The sequence below is a fragment of the Artemia sp. Qi Xiang Cuo genome, chromosome 1 (genome assembly GCF_049724085.1).
Source record: "Artemia sp. Qi Xiang Cuo chromosome 1, ASM4972408v1, whole genome shotgun sequence".
Taxonomy (NCBI): domain Eukaryota; kingdom Metazoa; phylum Arthropoda; class Branchiopoda; order Anostraca; family Artemiidae; genus Artemia; species Artemia sp. Qi Xiang Cuo.
This window is the reverse complement of record NC_142794.1, coordinates 44691938-44710852: the sequence shown is the minus strand read 5'-3', so window position 1 is coordinate 44710852 and position 18915 is coordinate 44691938. Positions and strand designations below refer to the sequence as shown.

General features: G+C 34.7%; 1 protein-coding gene across 6 annotated transcripts in view; it reads left to right on the top strand.

Moving 5' to 3' along the window:
* Positions 1 to 1163: 1163 nt before the first annotated feature.
* Positions 1164 to 18915, top strand: part of LOC148956364 (F-BAR domain only protein 2) — a 175450-nt gene continuing 157698 nt past the window's right edge. Inside the window, exon 1 of one of the 6 annotated variants that reach the window (XM_089107025.1) lies at positions 1164 to 1182. The gene's annotated coding sequence lies outside the window, so the exon portion shown is untranslated. Of the gene's footprint in view, positions 1183 to 1326; positions 1428 to 18915 lie in introns of those variants that run through there. The other 5 variants (XM_089106966.1, XM_089107181.1, XM_089107098.1 and 2 more) reach the window with 5 other exon arrangements.

Here is an 18915-nt window from a genome sequence, read left to right as displayed (position 1 = left end):
CTCGCTAGGGTCCCTGAAGTGTGGAAAAAAAAAAATCACAATTTTTCTGTTTGTCTTTCCACCTTTTGCTTGCTGCAAAACCTTAGTTCGAGCACTTTTATTAAGTAAAAAATCCACATGAATTTTGTTATTGACGAAGTAACAAAAATAGAACAAAGCTGCTTTCTGTGACTCGGAAGCGAAATGACTTGCCAGTTTTCCTTTTAATCCGCATACCATCCCGGATAAAAACGCCACTTTTCAATTGTTTATGTTGAAGGATACACTGGGAATCGAGGTATTTTCACTATCCTGTATACACTTGCTTTGAAAAGGTGTCGCAGGGCTCCTTTTCTTTGAATTCTAATTACTTCCACATTGTGTTTAGAAATTTCTTGCCTTCTTTTCCACCCCTAGTCAAAGTTTGACCGACAATACATGCGCAGAACCTTGTAACTTGATTTTGGTTTGCTCATATTATCTTGTCGGGCTTCAGTTGAATTTTTTCCAAACTTCTTGACCGTCGGACAGAAATAAATCATATGTGAGCATTAACAAGTTTTTAAGGCTAGTTGCAAGGCTACTTGACCAGTTCCTTTTAACCTGGCTTAATTTAAACGACTCTGTTTAAATTCAAGATTGTTAAAAAGAAGAAGTAAACGATAAAATAAATTTATTCTATTCTATTAACATTCAAATTCAGTTTTTGGTATCTAAGACTGAAGCTAAGCAATGCTAATATCAGACATTTCTTTATTGAGAAGTCTGAGAATCCTAAAGTCTTTTCAGGTGAAGGAAAATACAATGTAATCTGTATCTGACTGAATTGAGTACCTGAGAACTGGACTCACCCCCCCCTCTCCAGCCACCTCTAATTAGAAATTATCCCGGGATTCAAAGCTATTACAAAAAAAATCAAATTAATTGCATAAGTTTTTTGGTTCTCTTGCAAATTAAAATGGTTATGAGTAATTTTGATTTGAGCTAGTAACATTTTGGAAAGATAAGAAATGAAAATAGACGAAAAGAAACATCAAATTACCGGGTACAAAAAAAAATGCTCAGTTGGATATCTGTTTCATATATTTGTTATCTGTGGTCCCAATAGCCCCTCAAAGGGAGAGGATAGATAGCATGATATGACTTTTAACACCTTCGGCGTCTGTTACATTTTTTGAAGAAACGACTTAAAGTTAATTTAAGGTTTGTCTAGCCTAGGCTATTCATTTTCCTCGTTGGAGCTGTTGTGTTTATTCTATCCCCCTTAAGTAAACTAATGTGTCAGAACTGCTGAAATGTAAACTAATGTTTATATCCTACTTTGTCACATAAGGTAGCCATGGGTGATTTTGTGAGAAGTCCCTCTAGAAGTTTGAAAGTTGCACTAACTACAGGGGTGTAGGACAATGAATACTGACTGGGAACCCAGGCTTCATAGACCTTCTCCGGTAAATTTTTACCAAACCATATCATTGAGTTTCAAATAAAGTGGATATACCATGTGATGCCTTTTTTATGCTGATTATGAATATAACAATCATTTGTAGCCCCCCCCCCTATGTAGGCCAATTCAGGGTATATATTTCTACATTAGCGGGGGGGGGGGTAAAATTTTATTTCTTATATAAATAGGAGGTAAGTTTAAACTGGGACTCCACCCTTTGACTATTGGAAAAAATTAGTTGATAGCCTAAGCTTATATAGAATGGTACTATCCAATCTCCTTATAGGAATTAAAAACATTTTAGTCATCTAGTTGGAAAATTTGAAATATCTGTATAGGAAAAATCTAAATTTGCCAACTAGTTGACTAGCCTAATAGGCTTCTCCCCAGCAAAAATTAATTTTTCCAATTAGTTGACTAATAAATTCTTCCCAGCAACACTTAAATTTGCCAACTAGTTGACAATAAATGTTGCCCCAGCAAAACTTTCCTTTTCCAACTAGTGGACTAATAACTTCTCCCCAGCAAAACTTAATTTTGCCAACTAGCTGGAAAGAAACATTGCCCAAGAAAACAATTCATTTTCCAACTAGTTGACTAATAATAGTTATAATTTATTCTGAATAGCATAAAATATGTTAATAATATAGGATTTTTCAAATTTAATTATCACTATTGTTATGGGATATATATATATATATATATATATATATATATATATATATATATATATATATATATATATATATATATATATATATATATATATATATATATATATATATATATATATATATATATATATATATATATATATATATATATATATATATATATATATATATATATATATATATATATATATATATATATATATATATATATATATCTATATATATATATATATATATATATATATATATATACATATATATATATATATATATATATATATATATATATATATATATATATATATATATATATATATATAATAATCCAAAATGGGCATCAGACAATGAATGGAACTTGACAGGTTGAACAAAAATGTGCATTTTTCGTGAAATTGTATCTCTATGAACCTGGGGTAAGACAATCTTGCAGAGTGTTGCCTAAGATTGGAAAGAACAGTTATAGAAGGAGAAGACTTTTAGTTTTGTGGCTTCAAGACTATTTACTCCTGAATTCAGTTTGTTTGATTTACCTTAGCTGTAGCACATTTGCTAAAAGCACACACTGCCAATTTTTGTTGGACTGGGAATAGCATGTTTTTTGTTTTCTCTTTATGTCACATCATTAGCTAAGAAATTATTTTGAGGAAAAGTTACTTGCCAAATAGATGGCTAACAAAAGTGTTTACAGGGTAAGTTTGTTTCTAGCTAGTTGGATAAAGAAGGTATTGCTGGGGAAAAGTTTGCTAGTCAACTAGTTGGAAAAACAAAGTTCTCCTGGGGACAAGTTACTAGTCAACTAGTTGGAAAATGAATTGCTTTCTGGGGCTTTCCAGCTAGTTGTTTCTTTCCAGCTAGTTGATAAAATTAAGTTTTGCTGGGGAGAAGTTATTAATCAACTAGTTGGCAAAATTAAGTTTTGCTGAGGAGAAGTTATTAGTCAACTAGTTGGAAAATGAATTGTTTTCTGGGGCAATGTTTCTTTCCAGCTAGTTGGCAAAAAGTTATGGGGAGAGTTATTTGTCAACTAGTTGGAAACAGAAAGTTTTGCTAGGGCAACATTTATTGTCAACTAGTTGGCAAATTTAAGTGTTGCTGCAGAGAAGTCATTAGTCAACTAGTTGGAAAAATTAATTACAAATTCTAAAAATGAGACAAAAATATTCATCCAGAAAAGAAACAAAGACAGATAAATGAAGGAACATACACAATTTATGTTCATTAAATGTAAGATAGAAAAAAAAAACTTCAAATATGTATCTGTTTTCTTTAAACAGGCATAATGAAGAACCCTCAGAGCTTAGCTAAATTGGATTTCACTATTGGGACCAGGTATAAGACTAATTATTTTGGGAAATAAAACAAAACATCTCTAGCTTCAAGGACCAATATATAACTCAAAATACATCTCCTATTAACAGAGAGAGAGACAGAAGTTGTAACACAATAGTAACAATAGTGATAATTAAATTTAAAAAAAAACTATATTATTAACATATTTTATGCTATTCAGAATAAATTCTAACTAGGCTATTATTAGTCAACTAGTTGGAAAATAAATTATTTTCTGGGGCAATGTTTGTTTCAGCTAGTTGGCAAAATTAAATTTTGCAGGGGAGAAGTTATTAGTCAACTAGTTGGAAAGTTTAAGTTTTGCTGAGGAGAAGTTATTTGTCAACTTGTAAGGTAAGGAAATTATTTATGGAGCAACATATATTGGTAACTAGTTGGCAAATTTAGATTTTTTCTATAAAGATGGATAAAATTTTATAGGTAAATGACTAAAATGTTTGTAATTATAAGGAGATTGGATAATACCATTCTATATAAGCTTATAAACTAATTTTTTCTAATAGTCAAAGAGTGGATATCCGTTTAAACTTTACTCCCCCCCTAATGTAGAAATATATACCCTGAATTGGCATATATTGGGGGAGGGGGCTGATATTCATTTCCGGTAAAAATGATGGTAAAATTCTACTTTAGCTACTTTTGACTATCTTGAAAAGGGGTTAGGTTAGGAAAATGAAACTTTCAGGTATGGATCTACAGGATAAAGTATGTCCTGGGAAGGTATTTTGAAGTACCTACCTCCACTCCTTCTCCCTTTAGAGGGTCTTGAAATTTGCCTGTATGACAGGTCTATGCCAATTGAAATTTTGACAAAACAACATTTTACCTTAATTTTCAGTTATCAGTTTCTTTTTCTCTGGCTTTAGTTCTGAAAATGCAATTCCTGTTATTTGGGTAGAATTTTAAGCCATATTAATGTTTTTTTTCAAAATTCAGTAAGTGTATTTGCATATCTTTAAAACCTTATAAATTGGGATTGAGAAAAGTTGTGAAGCTGCAAATAAGTTTGTTGTACTTCATTTAAGCAGAAGATCTATTTTGCAAGGTTTCACTTTTATAACACACAGATTTTTAAAGGTCATCAAAGGTCAAGGCCCTCAAGATGGAGAAAAAGTGGAGGTAGATATTTGAAAATACAGTCCCAGGACATACTTTAGTCTGTAGACCCATCCCTGAAAATTTCATTTTCTTAACCTAACCCCTTTCCAAGATAGCCAAAAGTAGCTAAAGTAGAATTGTACCACTCGTAGAATTCTGCTTTAGCTACTTTTGGCTATCTTGGAAAGGGGTCAGGCTAGGAAAATGAAACTTTCAGGGATGGGTCTACAGGCTAAAGTAGGCCTAGCCTATGTCCCAGGAAGGTATTTTGAAGTACCTACCTCAACTTCTTTTCTCTCTAGGGGGTCCTGACCTTTAAAAATCTGTGTGTTATAAAAGTGAAACCTTGCAAAATAGATATTCAGCTTTAATGAAGCACAACAAAATTGTTTTCAGCTTCACAACTTGTCTCAATCCCAATTTATAAGGTTTTAAACATATGCAAATACATTTCCTAAATTTTGGAAAAAAACATTGATATGGCTTAAAATTCTACTCAAATAACAGGAATTGCATTTTCAGAACTAAAGCCAGATAATAAGAAAATGATACCTGAAAATTAAGGTAAAATTTTGTTTTGTCAAAATTTCAATAGGTAGGCTATAGACCTGTCATGCAGGCAAATTTCAGGACCCTCTAGAAGGAGAAGGAGTGGATGTAGGTACTTCAAAATACCTTCCCAGGATATACTTTAGCCGGTAGACCCATCCTTGTTTCATGAAAGTTTCATTTTTCTAACCTAACCCCTTTCCAAGATAGCCAAAAGTAGCTAAAGTAGAATTTTACCCAATTAACAGATCAAAATGGATATTAATTTGCTCTGAAGTGCAAATTAAGGTAATTAATTGTCTCTAGGGGAAATTAAATTTTGATGCCTCAAAGGGCTCAAAAAAGCCAATAATAGGCTAACTTAAAGTTGAAAAATCATTTAAAAAAACTAGCTAGTAAAAAAAATTTTATTTTTAGCCAATACAGGAATTGTAATTATTATTTTCATTAGTTTTAATTGTAAAATGTTAGTATGAAGACAAATTTGCAGATGTTTTAAAAAGAGCCAGAAACCCCTCAAAAGTGACCTCAGTTTTGCTCTGATGTAATTTTTGAGGGGTTTCAGGCTCTTTAAAAATTCCCTTCAAATAAAACTTTACTGTTAAGACCAAGAAAAATAACAATTATCAGTAGAAGTCTTTGACTAGGCAAGGGGAGCAGCTGTCTAGGGCTGGATTTAAAGCTTTGATGCTTTTAGGCCTAAGTATTTTGGCTGCTCCGTTTTTTTGAGATTTTTTGAGAATACCTGATATCAAACTCTCAGCTACCATTCTTGGTTGATATCTGACAGTTCATAAGTGGCCATGGAATTCCTGCCTTGTTTTAAAATCACTCTTCTGTGAATATACAGCATGACAGCTGGGTGCATCTGATACTTTGTCAATAAATCATAGCAGTCCAGTTTTTGTTAAGAAAATATCACTTAGTGATAATTTATTGTGCCCTCTGGCATAGTGCACCTCCAGGCCTAGTGGGCCTATTTGTAAATCCTGGCCTGCAGCTGTCCCCAGTTTTTCTGACATCTGCCTATTGAGGGGGATGTAGAACTAACCAAAAAGCACTGTGTTTATGTTACCACTATTGCTATTATTACAACTGCTATGACTAAGACTCCTACTGAGGCTAAGGATATTAAGGTGAAATTTCCAGGGAACACTTAGGGAGATGTTGAAGTAAATCAAAGCACACTATCTGTATTTTGGTTGTCAAAAGGATGAATGAACAATTTCTCAGGAATAGCTTAGAGTTTTAAGTTGAATCTTTTAGGATTTGTTGAGAGGGGTGTTGAACTAGCCAAAAGGCACTCTGAGCATACTACTACTATTACTACTTCTGCTACTTTTGCTATTATGACTATAATTACTACTACTGAGGCTAAGGGTTGGAAGTTAAAAATTTTAGGGAATGTTTACGGGGATGTTGAACTGAATAAAAACACACTCTGTACAAGCAGGTTTTCAAAAGGGCATATCAGCAGTATCCCAAGAATAGTCTTGGGTATTAAGTTGTAACTTTAAGGACATGTTAAGGAGAATGTTGAACTAGGCAAAATTCAAAATTTTTATACTACCACAACTAATAATAATTACTACTGCTACTACCACTATGACTGCTTCTGCTACTACTACTACTGGTCCTACTCAAGCTAAGAGTATTACAGTAAAACTTTTAGGGAATGTTAAAGAAGATAATGAACTAAATTGAAACATGCTGTATAGATGCTGGTTATTAAAAGGCCATAACAGCTCTACCTCAGGAACAGCTTAGAGTATTAAGTTAAAACTTTCAGAGAATGCTAAGGGTTTGTTGAACCTACCAAATTCTACTATACATTTACTACTAATACTGCTATTAAGGAAATATTTGGAGGGTATATTAAACTTAAACACACTGTATGCACCCAGGGTGTCAAATGGCCATATCAGCAGTATACTAAGAGCAGCTTAGAGTATTGAGTTTAAACTTTCAGAGCATGCTGAGGAGTGAGGGGTATGTTGAGCTAATAAAAACACGCTATATGCATACTACTACTACTGTTGATACAAATATAATTACAAAACTTACAGGAACAGTGGGAACAGTCTTACTATGATATCATATCCTGTTATGGTACTCTCTTATCTTGGCTCAACATAGTGCACCTAGTGCACAAAGTCATATCACTTTTGTATGTTATGTATTATGAATAAACACTTCTTTCTGTAGACGCTTGCCAAGATGGTTTTTGAAGCTGTTTAGAGTTGGTGCCAACACTACTTCTTTGGGTAACAAGTTCCAGTCTTTAACTGCTCTAACTGACCAGAAAGAAGATCTCTGTTGAGTTGATGCAGTTTGTTTCTGGATTTTTTTTTGCAGAATGACACCTAGTATAGACATTAGTCTGACTACAGAAGAATTTGTCAAACTTGGTTCTATCTAGATCCTTTCTTGATTTGAAAATCTGGATCAGGTCCCCTCTTTTTCTTCAATAGATTAGGCCTGGCAGCTTCATTTGTTTCAGGCACTCTTCATATGTCATTTCTTTTAGTCCAGGGAGCAGTTTGGTGGCATGTCTCTACACCTTTTTGATTTTGATAGTGTCACCAATGTATGAGGGGCCCCAGACTATGTTTCCATGCTCAATGGTTGGTTGCACAAGAGCTTTGTAGAGTCTGTTGAAGGTTTTAGTGTCTAAATGCCTGATTAGACCAACCAGCCTGCTTGCCTTATTTGCAATGAGATCTGTATGTTGGCAGAATTTTAGCCCCAAGTCTCTTTCACAATCAGTGTGTGATATGACTGAGACAGTGTTTATTCTTGCTAATGTGAGGGTGTCATCAATGTTTTTTGGCTTAGGTCCAATCCATAATGTCTTGCACTTTTTAGCATTGAAGCTTAATTCTAGGTTCTCAAGAGTGCTATTCAACATGTTAATGTTGCTCTGTAGGATGGTTATACCTTCTTGTTTTGCAAGTGGCCTGAAAAGCTTTGTGTCATCTGCAAAGAGCTTGACATGGCTGGTGATACCTTCAGTTATGTTATTTATGTGGAGGATGAAGAGTAGTGGCCCTATTATGCTCTCCTGGACAATGCCACTTGGTACACTAGCTTTTGATGACAATGTGTCTTCCACTTTAACAGTCTGGCTACAGTCAAGTAGAAAGGAAGACATCCACAAAATCATCTGCTCACTAATACCAAAGGTACAAAGTTGTGAGAGCAGGGTACTATGGGGGTGGAGGACTTTGTCAAAAGCCTTATCTACATTAAACGAATTACAAAACGATGGTTACATTTACAAAAGAACCATCAGAATATTCAGGCAACTTTCCAGGGCTGTTGTCCACTTGACCAAAACTTCCAGGAGCTGATTTGTGCAGTTGCTTCTTGGCATGAAGCCAAACTGTTCTGCACTAATCAGTTGATTTTCAGATACAAAATTCATTATCTTGTTGTGGACTAATTTTTACATAATCTTGCTTGGAGAGCTGGAAAGTTAGGCTTATTGGCCTGTAGTTGTAGGCACTGCATTTGTCCCCCTTCTTTTGTGTGGGCACACCATTAGCTTGTTTCCATTTAGCTGGGCTCTGCAAGTTCCTCAGCAGCAATCTTCAGCCATCTGGCTGCTATACCATTGAGTAGTAGTGCTGGCTTTTGGGGATTTGGTAGTGTATACTGAGCTGAAGAACTGACTCACTACTGAGGTAGTGTATACTTCAGCTGGGGTGGTGGCTTTATTGCCATTTTCTTGCTTCAGGTCAGGGATTCCAGTTCTACTAGTGAGCTTTTTGTTGTTGTGTTTCCAAAAATTTTTGGGTTGTTTTTTGCCTTGCCAGCAACATACTGTTCCTGCTTATGCCTTCCCAAGGCCAGAACATAATTTGCACTTTACAGAAAAAGATAAATGTTCTTACTTTTATAACCTTTAATAAGTCAAATAATATTAACTTTTTGATTACTAAATATCAGTATATGTATATTAAACTGACAATGCGCATTCATTTGTATTTTTCAGTAAAGTGCAAGTTATGTTCTGGCCTTGGGAAGGCATAGGGGTTTTGCACCCAACTTATGTTAATTTCTGCTCGTTTTGAGTTTGACTCGGTTATTTATTGTAATTTCTGTTCTATATGAATTTCATTTATTTATTGATGCAGATTTATGGTAGATTAAGGGTTGTTAGATTATTTGATTTTGATTTTGCTTATTTTTGGTTTAATGGAGTTCTTTATTTTTTTTTGAAAAAACTTGTTTTGTGGAAAAAGTTTTTTAAATTAATTTCTTTTCGTTTTATATTAACATAGTCTTTTCAGGGAGTATCGCATCTTACCTAAGTCGTCGCTCCCAAGTGACTATGATCAACGACACAGTTTCGGATCCATGTCTGTTTTCAAATATTGGTGTCCCGCAAGGCTCAATCCTGGGACCACTGCTTTTTATAATATATATAAATGACCTTCCATCAGCGACAGAAAACCTTGGTCTGAATGTTCTTTTTGCTGATGATGCCGGATCATCACTAACTGGATATTCGGAAGAGGATCTCAATGAGAAGCTGCAAATTGTATTTTCACAACTTCTTGTATGGCTAAAAGCTAATCGTTTGTCACTAAATGCATCAAAAACCAAATTTATCATTTATAGTAGAATTGGGCAGAATGCTCAAGGAATTTCAACAATATTTGATCATGCTACAAATATTCAAATTCAAAGGGTAATTTCGTTCCGGTATCTGGGTATTATTATTGATGAAAATCTGTCATATAAAGAACACTGTAATAGATTACGGGTTAAAGTTTCTCAGGGGGTTGGTATAATACGAAGGTTTCAGCATTTTTTTTCCATATGAAATCCTACGTCTAATTTATTTTGCGTTAGTTCATTCCTATCTTACGTATTGTCCTCTGATATATTTGGCAACATTCAGATGTCATGTGAAACCGATACAAATTCTTCAAAACCGGGCTCTTCTAATTTTAAAGAAATATTTACCATCACCGTCTTTGTATCCTAATAAGAGTAAAACTGAAACTCTATATCTTCTAACTAATATTTTGCCTGTTTCACAGATATTCACCCTCAATTCTTTTTTATTTAAGGTAAAATATGACCGGTTGGAACTACCTACGTACTTTCGTTCGAATAATTTTTTCCTGTGCAACATGCCCATTCTTATGAAACCCGACATAAATGGAATATTCAGCACCTAAAATTAAGCACAGAGAGATCACGGTTCTCGCCCTTATTTTCAATCACGGGTTCATGGTGTCTTCATCGACCATTTATTGATTGCAGCAAATCTCTTACAAATATAAAAAAGCAACTTCATTCTATCCTTATAAATAATTTTAAGAATTGATAATATAATTGAAAATCTGGGTACATTTGATAATATTGTTTTGTTGGGTGTTTTGCCCTGTGAAATGCCGGTTATCGGTTACCCTTAGTCGCCCATTGGTATTTTTTTTTTTATTGGTATTTTCGGTGGATCTTTGCCCGGTGTCGGTGGGTTTGTGGGGTGGGTTTCCGGCTATTGGTTAGTCATGGAATAACTCTTATTTATTATTTTGTTGTTAAACAGGTTTATTCCGATTAATGTACCGGGTTTTTGTCATTCGACCTTGTGTCTCCTGCGTTTACCCTGTATTTATGTCTATTTTGTACAGATATTTTAAAATTAAACCTTGAACCTTAAACCTTTAAATCTTTTCGCTTTTTTTAAGACTTTATAGTTTGGCCTGTTATTTGTATGCTGAAGAAAGTTTTTCAGAAATTTTTGACAACATACACCCTTTTAAAAATCTGGACACAAATAGTACTGTTTAATTTATTTTCATACCTCCTCTAGTTGACCTGAAATGGAAACTTGATACTATTTACAAAAAAAAAAATTTGTTTACTTTCTTTGATAGCTTGGATACACTTACACTATTTTGATTTGGTTAAATTTTAAGAGCAAAAGTAGCCCCGAAAGTTTGAACATAATACCCTCAGTCGTTCTTGGGATACTGCTGAGATGCCTTATTGGGAATTAGTATTAACACAGTCATTTTGATTTAATCTTAAGGCAACATTTAGTTTTAAACATAATGGGCAAATGCGAGGGTGGGCGTGGGAGGGTGGGAGGGGGATTAGTTTCCCTCCAATCACTGTCGACTATTAAAAAGGGCATCAACCCTTTCTATTTTCAATTGAATGAGCCCTTTTTGAAGTTCCCACAACAACTCCTTTGATATGAAGTGCTGTGGTCTAAACAACAACAACAACAAAATAATACATTATACCCACATCAATCTTTGCTATAAAAATGCCAAGCTTTCCAATCACTTTCAGCTATTAAAACAACACTTTCTATAAACACCTTATAAGCCCCCAGGGCACAAACTACAACCCTTACTCTATGGTCTGTTAGGGTGGTTGTCATCTTCTAAGACCAAATTTCCAGAATTTTCAACTATGTTAAACATAATGGCTATCTCAAAATTTTGATTGGATGTGTTTGGGGAAATGGTGGGCTTGAGAGGGGCAGTAGTCACTCAAATCACTTTCAATTATTAAAAATGGCCCTAGACCTTTGAATTTCCAATCAAATGAGCCCTTTTGAAGTTTTACAATAACTCTCTATAAAAACCTTATATGCACCCAGGACAGAACTTACAACCTTTCCCTTGGGGCTCTGGGGGGTTTGTCATCCTTAAATACATAATTTCCAGAACTTTCAACTACATTGAACAAAATGGCTGTCTATAAGCTTTGATTGAATATTTTTGGGGAAATGGTGGGCGTAAGAGAGTAATTACTCTCCACTCACTTTTGACTATTAAAAAGGGCAATTTCAATATCCAATTAAATGAGCCCTTTTTGAAATTTCTATAACAACTTTCTATATGAACTTTATATGATGCCCCCAGGGAATAACTTACAACCCTTTCACTGAGGGCTCTGAGGGGGGGGGGGCTATCATCCTAAAAGACCAAATTGCTAGAACTTTCAACTACGTTGAACAAAATGGATATCTCAAAATTTTGATCGGATGTGTTTAAATGGTGGGCATGAGAGGGGTGTTAGTCGCTCTCCAATCACTTTCAACTATTAAAAAAAGCACTAACCCTTTCAATTTCCAATTGAATAAGCCCTTTTGAAGTTTCTATGCTTTCAATAAAAACCTTATATGCCCCCAGGGCATAACTTACAACCCTTGCCCTAAGGGCTATGGGGGGGGGGGGGGGAGGGGTTATCATCCTTAAAGACCTAATTTCCCAACTTTCAACTACGTTGAATAAAATGGCTATCTAAAATATTGATTGGATGTGTTTGGGGAAAAGTTGGGCGTGGAAGGGGTGTTAGTTGCTTTCCAATCACTTTCAACAATTAAAAAGGGCACTAGCCATTTCAATTTCCAATTCAATGCGCCTTTTTTGCAGTTTCTATGTCAATGCGTTCTATAAAAGCCTTATATGCCATAAACAAATAAGTAGAACAACAGGGAATTTTTTTTTTTTTTTTTATACAAGACAGTGGAATGCAACTTTAAATGAATATTTTAACCCTATATCCAACGGATGTCCTCAGCAAAACAGACGAAGAGAATAACAAACAATATAAAAGAAACTTACATTAAAATTCAATCATTAAAACTGAAAGGTTTTCTTTTAAAAAAATGTTTTAAAACAGCCCTAATATCATTAATTCAAGGAAGTTCAAACAGGACTGGTACTCCAAACAAAGTGGACAGAGAACAATTCATTAAGATGGAATTAAAATACTTACAGACAAGCTTTTAAAGCTAGTCTCGCCTTCTTGGCAGCCAGCCTAGATGGTCTATTTGTAATAGGTTGAGTGTAGTTATTTACTCTTTTTTTAATATAATTAGTGAAATCATTTTTAATTAAATTTGTGTATTGGGCATTAAGCGAATATTCCCCCAAATCTCTATTCAAAGAAATATTACTATTTATTTTAATTTCAATTGCCTCTCAAACAACGTGTTTTATGCCTAAATCATTGCTAATAAGGCAAGTTTCTTCAAAAAGCATTTTATGACTAGGGTTATCATATATGTGACTGCTTTAAGCAGAATCAAAGGAAATATTTGTACTAATAGAATTTAAAATTATCTACTATTTTGTTGATGCAAAAAATTGAAACAACACAAAATGATATAATACGTCTCATATTTGGTCTTAGGAAACCCACAAGCACCAAGTTTCTGCTTATGGAGAGTGGATTAACATCAATAAGGGAGAGACGTAGCTTTCTCTTGACAAAACATCTTACAAAAATTGAATCAAATAGCTCACACACCCTACATAATTGGTTAAGAAATCCAGCCATGTATAGAGGCATTGCAGATGAGTATGCCAATATTCAGAAGAAGTTCTCCGTACCGGCAAAGTCTATTGCACCTACTTTCCCCCAATCCCATCCACGGAATTGGTCAATTCCCATAATAAATACTGATTTCTCAAAGTGGAATATAGATTAACCCCCATTGCTTTTGTCCAGAAAAAATTTGCTGAACTTAATACAATTACCTATAAAAACCACTTCCAAATTTTTGTTGATGGGTCAAAAATGAATGAGAAGCTAGCAAGTGCTGCTTTCCTACCTCACCTGAAAATTGCAATGGGGGAGAGATGATATAATAATCTACCTATAATGTTTGCTGAGTTAAAAGCCATAATCATGGCATTAGAACACCTTAAGGAAAACCAACCTTTGATTGCAAATTCAAATAATATTATTGTATATTCCGAATCTTTATCAAGCCTTGAGTTGCTGGCCTCAGCTCCTCAGTATAAGTTGGACATTGACACTTATCATTGTCTCAGTATTATAGATAATCTCGCTTCAAGTGGCATAAGAACTTATTTTCAGTACAATCCTAGCCACTCTGGTATAGCCTAAGTAGTAATCATCAGGTTGATGAAATAGCAAAAAATGCTATAAATATTAACCAGCCAAGTGGGAGACCAATCCTGATTAGAGATATTTACTGATGGAGACTATCAGATATTAATTTTAATAAGATTAATCCTATCCTTTCTCCCTTTCCCAATAAGTATTGTTCTAAAATCTGATCATAGAATTTGTTCAGGAACAAATGGACTAAATTTTCTTGCATTCTCGTATAAGTTTTCTAATTCAAGTGGTTCAATTCCCCTGTGCCCTCTTTGCAGGCATTGTAATATGAATAATGAAACAATTGACCATTGCCTATTTGAATGTAATATGCTGACGTCTGCACAACATACATTGCTTTGTAAACTGTTAAAATGCTTCAAACACCACAAAATCTCACTATCAGCCAAGAGCCTAGCCAACTATACCTGCACACAGAGCATAGAAATCGACAGCTCTCAGCTTATATTTGAACTCCTAGAGTCGAAAGACCTTCTGAATGATATCTGAAAATATCTAATAAATATGAGGCAATCAAGCTAGTAGCTCTGTAGCCCACAGAGTGAAGCAAAAGGAAAAGGGCTAAATAGTATTACTGAAAAGCCCACCTGCTGTTCTTCTTCTTCTAATTCACAGCAGGCGGGCTATTCAGTTAATACTATTTAGCCCTTTTCTTTTTGCTCCACTCTGTGGGCTACAGAGCTACTGGCTTGGTTGTCTCTTATTTATTAGATATTGTCAGATATCTTTCAGTAGATCTTTTGACTCAAGGAGTTCAAATATAAGATGATAGATATCGATTTCTGTGCTCAGTGTGCAGGTATAGTTGGCTAGGCTCTTGGCTGATAGTGAGATTTTGTGGTGTTTGAAGCATTTTAACAGTTTACAAAGCAGGGTATGTTGTGCAGACGTCAGAATATTACATTCAAATAGGCAATGGTCAATTGTTTCATTATTCATACTACAATGCCTGCAAAGAGGGGACAGGGGAATTGAACCACTTGAATTAGAAGACTTATATGAGAATGCAAGGAAATTTAGTCCATTTGTTCCAGAACGAATTCTATGATACATTTTAGAAAGATTCTTATTGGGAAAGGGGGAAAAGATAGGATTAATCTTATTAAAATTAATATCTGATAGCCTCCATCGGTAAATATCTCTAATTGGGATTGGTCTCCCACTTTGCTGGTCAATATTTATAGCATTTTTTGCTATTTCATCAACCTGATGATTACCACTTATTCCAGAGTGGCTAGGAATGTACTGAAAATAAGTTTTTATGCCACTTGAAGCAAGATTATCTATAATACTGAGACGATGATAAGTGGCAATGTCCAACTTATACTGAGGAGCTGAGGTTAGCAACTCAAGGCTCGATAGAGAGTCGGAATATATGATAATATTATTTTAATTTACATCCAAAAATTGATTTTGTTTAAGGTATTCTAATACCATGATTATGGAATTTAACTCAGCAGAAAGTATAGATAAATTATGATATAGACTGTTGCCCATTGCAATTTTCAGGCGAGGAAGGAAAGCACCACTAACAACTTTCTCATTCATTTTTGACCCATCAACAAATATTTGGAAGTGATTTTTATAGGTAATAGTATTAAGTTCTGCAAATTTTTTATGGACAAAAGCAATGGGGGTTAAATCTTTATTCTACTTTGAGAATTCATTATTTATTATGGGACTTGACCAATTCCATGGGGGGGATCGGGGGAAAGTAGGTGCAATAGACTTTGCTGGTATGGGGAACTTCTTCTGAATATTGGCATACTCATCTGCAATGCCTCTATGCATAGCTGGATTTCTTGAACAATTATCCAGTGTGTGTAAGCTATTTGATTCAAATTTTGTAAGATGTTTTGTCAAAAGAAAGCTACGTCTCTCTCTGATTGCTGCTACTCCACTTTCCCTAACCAGGGATATAATGTGGATGTCTTTTCTATTACCAGATATGCGGTGTATTATTTCATTTTAAGTTTTTTCAATTTTTTGCATCTGTGTCTTTGCACATGCAAGCTATAAGGTGGGATCTTAGTTACTGTGGGATGTTACATGTGATGTACAAAACTGGAGTAAGGTTTTCTCCTTACAGCCCCAGGGTATGGAAAGAAGTCTTTTTAGTATATTTGTTTTTCTATAGCATTTTTTTATTGTGTTTGAAATGTGGATGTGGAAATTAAGTTTTTGGTCAAGCATGAGACCTAGGTAATTAATATGATTATCTTCTGGAATAGTTGTTTTATTTAGAGTTAGTTTTGCATTAACATGGTTTCGCTTCCGGTGAAATTGGATTATTTTTGACTTGGTGGGTGCAATGGGTAAATCCGAATGTTGAGAGAATTTTTCAAACTGGAAAAGTGACTTTTGCAGATTTGACTGTGCTATCTGAAAGGTGTTGCCATAGCACAAGATCATCAGCATATTGTAGATTCGTGTGGGGTAGGTTCATGTCCCAGAGATATAGGGCAAATAGGAGGCAACTGGGGACTGCTCCCTGAGGTAGGCCTTTGGTTATTGTCTTTTGGGGTGAAGAGGCTGAACCAACACAAACGATGAAATTTCGCACTTCTATGAAGGATTTAATAAAAGATACTAGCTTAGGGGGTACTCCAAGGTTTGCAAGTTTGTTTAAAAGGATTTGGTGGTTCACATTGTCATATGCCCCTTCAATATCTAGGAAAGCTGCAACTAGGACATTATTTTTTGAGAAAGATTCATTTATTGCATTTGTTAGCAAAATGAAAGCATCTGTTGAGGAGTGGTGTTTTCTGAATCCAGTTTGAGTGTGAGGGGTCATATTATTTTTCCCAACAAACCAGAGGAGTCTGTGATAGATCATTTTCTCGATTATTTTCCCCAGCACAGGAGTAATCATTATGGGCCTATAAGACTCAGGGTTATCTTTGGGTTTATTTTTATTTAGGATTGGTAGGAGGGACGAACATTTCCATATATTGGGGAACATAGAAGATGCCCAAGCGTGATTATAACAATTTAGCAGTTCTTGCTTATATGAAGGTGTGAGTTTCTTTATCCATTTAGGGTGTATATTGTCATAGCTGCCGCTAGTTTTGGTCCTAATATGATGTATTGCATTATTCAATTCCTGGATTGAGAATGGATTAGTTATGTACTCGGATCCTGGGCGTGGTTGGTAACTTGGGTTCATAGGGATTGGGGACAGTTTGCTTTGATTATTTGAAGTTAGCTTATTAACAAAAAGAGTTGCAAATAGGTTAGCTTTTTCATTATCCTTGTCATAATGGGTATTATTATGTATAAGCTCATACAGGAGTGGGTTGGGGGAAGTCTTTTCCCCACAGATGTGGCTTATAACTTTATGTATAATTGGCTCATGTGTTTCTCTGGAGAGATTATTTGCAAAATTATTCCAGTATTTATATTTAGCATCTATTATAGTCCTTTTAAGATTAGATTCTGCTTGTAATTTTTTTAAATATGTAGTAGGTGATGGTTTTCTTATGAATTCTGTCCTAGCTGCCTTTCTTATTCTCCATTTATTTAGGCACTCATTTGTCCATCATGCTTTGGGAATTTGTTTAGGGAAAGTTTTTTTAGGTGTTGTCCTGGGGATAGCATGATTAGCTGTATTTATTAGTAAAGATGTCAAGGCTTCAGCATGTGTGTCAACTGTTGTGTTAGAAATGCATGAAATTTGGGTGAAACTTGTAATTTCATCACTTAGCTTATTTTGGAACATAGCCCAATTTGCTTTAGTGTTGATATATTTGGAGGTATGAGATATAGTTTCAGCAGGTTCATTTAGGGAGCAAACTATAGCAAAGTGGTCAGTACATAGACTATCAATTTTATTTATGTAAATTTTATTCAAAAAATTTAATGACACAATTTGTAGGTCAATTGTGGAGAATCTGCCACTTTTGGGGTTGAAATATGTATTCAGGTTTGGAGGGGTAGCAACAGCTAATGTATTATTATTTGAAGTCATATGCTCAATCAATTTACCAGCTTTTTTTGCTGGTTTATTCCCCCACAAAAGGCTGTGGGCATTGAAATCTCCACAAATAATGATATTTTTTAACATATTAGAATTATTTATATAATTAAAGAAATTCTTGGCATCTGTAGTTTGGCCATTAGGGTTATAAAAGCTTATTATGCAGGCTTTTAAATTATTCAGCCAAACACTGATACTAATTGCGTCCACATCATTTGCAAAATCTGGAAAATTGATGTCACAACATTTTTTATTATTTTTAACTAATAAAGCTACCCCACCTCCTTTTCTCTCTGAAGATCTATCCTTTCTGAGGATAATATATCCCAGAGACTTAATTTGTTGATTTTGGGTTAAATGAGTTTACTGGAGCCAAGCAATATTAATGGAATTATTATTCATAAAAGATATTATTTCATTTAGCTTATTTTCTGTGAGTATCTTACATTCCACTGGAGTATTGATATGAGTTGTGTTGTTGATTTATTTTTCATATGACTGTGTATCAATGTTCAGCTTTGTTAAAAGTAAAGCAAAATCTTTTTTTGCTTAAATGAGCATATCATATGGGATGTAGATTTTTGCCAATTCTGCAATGATTTTTGTTTTCTGTTGTTGATTTATGTTCATGGCCTGAACTGCATTACAGTTCAGAATGAATAAGCATATATTTGGGGATTGTATTTTTGGTTGTGCATCCTGTTTGTCGGTTAACGGGTTAATTCCCGGTAGTGTTTCTGGTTTGTTTCTTCTTGGGAGGGGGGGGGGCCAGGCGGACCTCATCCCACTGGACAAGGAAGCTTGTTGGCTTGGTGATTCCTTCTGATAGGTATTTGAGCTAGGGGGCTTAGAAGATGGTGTTTTATATGGGGTGCTTGATGCATTGGGGGCGTTTGACTTGGGGGTTTTGGTTGGTTTCATTACAGGCTTTATTTGGTATTGTT